Source organism: Bos mutus, chromosome 21, assembly GCF_027580195.1.
Source record: "Bos mutus isolate GX-2022 chromosome 21, NWIPB_WYAK_1.1, whole genome shotgun sequence".
Lineage (NCBI taxonomy): Eukaryota > Metazoa > Chordata > Mammalia > Artiodactyla > Bovidae > Bos > Bos mutus.
In genome coordinates, this window is record NC_091637.1 from 52,422,196 (window position 1) to 52,428,288 (window position 6,093).

Sequence of the window (6,093 nt, forward strand, 5' to 3'; positions counted from 1 at the left end):
AACTGGAGTCAGATAACTGTTAGGCAAAACCAAGCTGAGGCAGCTGCCAAGTCCCATCAGCTTTGGCCCAGCTCACAGGCCCTCTGATCTTAGCACTCATACTTTGCTCTGAGCTGTTAAAAATCTTAAATCTTACTTCAGTATCCCTAAATCCAGGAAGGCTACCTTCTGGGTATCATGGTGACCAGAGTTGTCCAAGAATATCTCAGCATCCACTTAGTCTCTCACCAGATGCTCCTTGCACTCAGAGTATAGGTCAGGATCCAGGCTGGCCCTCCACTGCCTTCCGGCGCTCTGGGCTCTGGAGGTATTCCCATGGCCTGCCCTGTACAACCTCACACACACCCACTGACACAGCTCCAACCTAGGTCAGTCAAGTTGGATGACCAGAACCCTTCCAACCCCATGGCATTGCCCAGTGAATACTGACTTGAACAGTCATCTCACGTCTCTCCAGAGACTAGCATCCTTGGTAATCCACCCAAAGAGGGCAGTCTTGACTGTTAGCTTCTTAGATTCAAGCTGTGAGTTCATCTTGAGTCTGTGCAATTACATAGCAGAATTTTACTGAGGCCAACACAGCTACTAAAGCTATGATACTGACCCAGTGTTCCCTCAACCCCTTATTCTCCTGATGCCATCCTTCTGAGGAAGGTAACCTCACTAACAAAGCACTAACAGTTCCTAAAATAGTAATGGATATACAATCTGCCTTTAGTAATAACTGAACTTAATAATGTTTTATGACAATAATTCTAGGTTTTCAAAACCACTTGGCAGCATATTTCCTGAAATGCACTCATATTCAGGAAGCAAAAATTGCTCAGCTGCATTTTGTTACATATGGATGATACAGAAAGTATAGCCTTATGAAAAAAGCTACCTTCTGGCCCTTGACCTCTGCTTTCCTGGTGAGTTAATAGGGCAGGAAAACATTTATCTTCACAAACAAGTGAAAAGATTTCAGTAGAGGGAAGAAGGAGATCTTACTATGCAAGACTTCACCTTTTGCCCAGCTGAAGAAAAAAGAGTGGAGGCTGACAATGCTGAATGGCTTGTGTCTTGAAAGTTGAATTTCTTTAAATGGGAAAGAAATGATGACAAAAGCAAAACAAAACAAAAATACCTAGCCTGGAAAGAGTATTGTTATTTAGTCACAGCTGTTAATGCAAGTAGCATCAAGGCAATTTGAAATGAGGAAGAAGCAATGTATTAATGATTTATTTAATAACATGCATTTATTGCAAATTATCTACTTCCTGCTACTTGGACTTTTATTCTTATATATTAGGAATGAGTGCTTCTCCTTCATTCTTGCTGCAAGTATTAAATATGGTCCACTTCTCCCCTAACCTTCTCAATCCAAAACCTTTCATGTTAACTTGGGTGGTCCTTAGTTGGAAGTGAGGAAAACAACCAGGAAGCCAAAAGTCTTTGACTGTTATGGGTCGGTGTCTGTAGAAGTAGTGGTTTGTCTTCCTGGGCTAGTTCTTTTGGAGGTTGTGGGTGAGAGTTCTAATTGTCACGTAGGCCCTGGCTATTGTTCATATGTACATTGTCTCTTGGTCCTTCTTCTGATCATATGGTCCTTGCAAGAAGTTGACCAATTGAGGAAAAGGCTAGACCCAGATCCTCACTGCTGTAGGATTGTTTCCATGCAATTGTATGAAAAACTATTCTTGGCATTTTGTTGTACCGCTCTGGTAATCATCTGACAAAAGAGCAGCTGTATAGAAGCATTTAAGATCCTGGATATATTGTAGTGAAACAGCATATTTTTTACTAAAATGAGCATGAAGTAACAATAATTAATAATTCCCTTAAGATGTTTGGAACCAGGAATGCAGCCATCCCAAACAAGGCCAACAGATAAGCCTCATAGACCACAAGGAGGAAATTTAAGACATTCAAGTAGCTTCTTCCTTAAGGCAATAATACCTACCCTATTTTACTTTGCTTGTTCCACTCATCCAAATACAGCAAGAAGTGTCAGCAATGGTACAGACGTCATTATAATTTGCCAACACAGAATTGAGAGCCATGCAGCTTGTACACGTCACCAGTCATGCTAATGAGTTCAGACTAGCCAATATTCCATCTAGGGCAGAGGTGATGTCTTTCATAACTTCTGTCAGAGTTACTAATTTGTTTCCTTTACTCTTTTCTATGTGTATTATTAGTACCAATGGGAACATTGCCCTGATTGTTCATGTTAAAAAATGAATCACTAATTTCTATGAATAAACAAAAGTGATGTTGTGGTGGATATTGTGCCTGGGTAAGAATTTCCAACTTAGCTGTTATAGAATTAAGGTCTCTATGCATAGAAACATCTTCCTATATTATTATTCCTTTCTATATTATTCCTAAATTTCATGAGTTATCTGTCTAAGGCAAACAAGACCTGGAACCCTGGCTACAGATAATTTAGTACCTGCTGGAAGCACTCAGAGATGCTGAGAAACAAAGGCATTGTCCACAATACAGAGTCAGACTCGAAGCCTTTCATTAGCTTGGTTACATGTTTGGATCTCTGTTAATCTCTTCCAAGTGACAAGTACTTAGCCTATTGCCCCAAGAAGATTGTTGAATTCAAATGTTAAATTACCTAACATCTGATTAATAGATTTGTAATGTTTTTTTCTTTTTTGGGGAGGGAGTGGTGCTGGCCAAGTCACAGGTTGATTTGTGTATGGTCATTTGTTTTTATACTTGCAAGTAAAGACACTATCTACCTGTAACTCCCTAAAGTATCATTTTATGAGAGCAGAGTTGGCCAGAAATACTTATCAAAGGGGTCTGGTGATACATGGTATATTCAATAATAAGTAAAATTAGAAGCAGTAACTACATTTGGGATAATCTAAAAATTATCTTAGAATGTGTATTTTTAATGCATTTTTAAAAAAAATGTGTACTATAGCACACTCTAAAAAATGTGCCATAGTATACATTTTTATCCCTATGACCCAATTAGAATTTTGTTATATATGTTTTGATCTAAAAAAATATAAAGAGCAAATAAAGGAGAAAAAGGGTTGTTATAGGTTTACAGCAATGAGGAATCTATAGAAAATAAGAATGATTCTAAGTGAGAAAGTAAGAAAGAAAACAGGATTTAGGTGTCAAACTAACCTAGGTTTGACACCTTGAGTGGAAGCAGTCCACTATCTGACATCATCTGCTTGTTCTGAAGGTCTTGGTCAGCTTTGTACTTAGGAAGATGAGCTGTGTCTTTAGGGTATCCATGAACCCTCATTTTGAGGTCCCCTATTGGAATACCTATCCAATTGCATGCAATTCTACATTGCTTCTTTACTTGTGAAATATAAACCTAAGCATTGACTTCTTGAAACTTGCTTTTTTAATTGTTAATAGAACCTGATAAAATCATTTACAAGGTTAAAAGTAGTTGTTTTTTTTTTTCCCCTCCAGTCCCCCGCCCCCTACCCCCTGGTATATGAAACTCCTTGTTCAAAATTATGAAGAAGGAAGGCAATCTTAACTTGCTTGTGATAGAACAGGGTAGAGTACATAAGTTCCTTGCAATATTTTGCCATGGCTGCATATAACAAATCATATACTAGTATAAAAGAGAAAAATCTCTAAATACATAGACATTTCAGTTGCCAATTCATAAAGAGTAAATCAACATGTCTGTGAATGAAAGGACTGTATGGCCATTAGGGCTAACTGAAGTACTTTTAGACCAAAGAAATTAAAAGGTTTTCAAAATTATATTAACTGTAATTTAAGGGTGCCATTGGGTTTTTCAACCTTTCCAGAAGATTGTGACTGGCGAGCACAGTGTGGTTTTTCAGCAGTGGATAACATCTTACAGAGTTCTTTTGTAAAGGTTTCCAAGTATGTGCCTTGGGCACATTATGTGAATGTTGAAATGCCCCAGGTCGGAGCATAAAATCAAGCAGCAGTTTAGTGACTGTTAGGGTAGTGACTTTTTATCAAAATAATTCTTCAGTCTATTCTGAAAATAGTCATATAGCAACTAAAACATCCTCAAATCCCATCATGAAGGAACATTGGATCAAAGCCATGCAGGTTGCTCAAATATTCTTTAAGGATTTGCTTCCTGATCCGGTCCCACCTTTACAGGTTTTCCAGGTTTAAGTGGTTGACAGGTGATTAATGACACAAAAATAACCTCAGATGTATTTTTAAAGCTTCCCATCAATGTTGATTTGAGTTTGTAGCCAGTTTGTCTCTACAGTGATAAAAATCATCATAGAGAAATATTGATTAATATCTATTACCACTCATCTGTTGCCATCAGTGGGCTGACTAGGGAGCACCAGAGATTGTTCAGTGAAGGGTTCAATAGGAGAATGAGAAACTCTAAGAGACATCAGTCTTATGGGAGGAAGTGGGAGGAGGTGCTCTTAGTGGGAGCCCAAACTTGTGTGAATTCTCTTTCTGAGAATTTCAGCTGATAATCATAGTGAGATTTGAGAAAGATCCCCTCACGGCACTGGAGGAGGAAGGCAAAATGAAATTATTGTGAAAGGTGTCATTGTTGGCGTTTAATCACTAAGTCATATCCAACTCTTCTGTGACCCCATGGACTGTATCCTACCAGGCTCCTCTGTCCATGGAATTTTCCAGGCAAGAATACTGGAGTGAGTTCCCATTTCTTTTTCTCAGGGATCTTCCCAACCGAGGAATTGAACCAGCACTTCCTGCTTGGCAGGTGGTTTCTTTACTATTGAGCCACCTGGGAATGAGCAGCATTTCAACAATGAGAGTGGCCTATACTTCAAGGGAAAGAACCTCAACAGAGTGCAAATCTGGAAGTGTATTCTACATAGAGGAAGAGCATTTGTCCTTGCTCTGTCATATCCTGTCTTCCTGGAGGGGAAAAAAAACAGAACAACAAGATTCTCACTGAGGACAGTACTTTGAAGAAATAGATTGGGGATTCTGCAGTTAGAGAAGGGAGTAGAGAGTGGGGAGAAGGAACAGAAACACTTGTGAAAGCCACACTCCTGCAATGCCATTGAAAGATGAATAGTAAATCCGAAGTTTGTAGAATACTCCTAATACCTTACCACCACCTCCAACAGGCATCCAGTTTAATTACAGTGGGTTACAGGTTGAAAGAGTTACATGACACAGACACTTTTCAAGAGCAGCCTGTAGAAAGACTCAAAGCCAAAAAAAGAAAACAAAGCCAAACACACAGAGGAATAAGTTGAAACTTCTTGTACCTAAAGATAAAATAAGCGTTAGACATATTAACCATTAAAATAACACCTCCCAAGTACTAGCCAAATTAACATAAATTCTTATAAAAGATGTATGTGCTTCATTTTATTACCTGATACAACTTGTATAGCTGTCAACAAAAAATTTAAAAGCATGCCAAAAGTCAGGAAAGCCATAGTCTGAGAAGGTAAAACAAACATCTAAACAATATTCATATATGAAATAGACATTGGGATTGTGAGAAAAGAAATTTAAAATAGTTATGACTAAGATGGCAAGGGATCTAATGGAGAGAGAAAACAGCATGTAAGCAAAGGTGGGTAATGTAGACGGATAAAAAGCTATGAAAGATTCAAAAGGCAATTCACAATGACATTTTTAAAAAGGTCAATGCTAGAAATCAAATAAACAGTAATAGAAATGAAGAATGACTTTAATGGATCCATTGATAGATTCAACGATAGATTCAACATGGCCAGAAAGAATTAGTGAAGAATAAGAGAGACCAGTAGAAATTCTATAGACTGAAATGCAAAGATAAAAAAAAAAAGATTCTAAAAACAGTAACAAAAGAAAAAGAAACATCCAAGGACTGCTTAACAAAATCATAATATGTAACACACACATAAGCGGATTACAAAAACTATAGAGAATGGAACAGAAGAAATATTTAAAGAAATAATGGGCAAGAGCTTTCCAGAATTGACAACAGACAACAAACAAACCATCTGTCAAAAAAAATCAGAGACTATCAAAAGGATAAATATCTCCCCTACCCCAAAACCCATACCTTGGCACATTATTTTTAAACACAGAAAACCAAATGCAAAAAGATAATCTTACAGGAAGCCAGAGGAGGATGTGTGACACCTT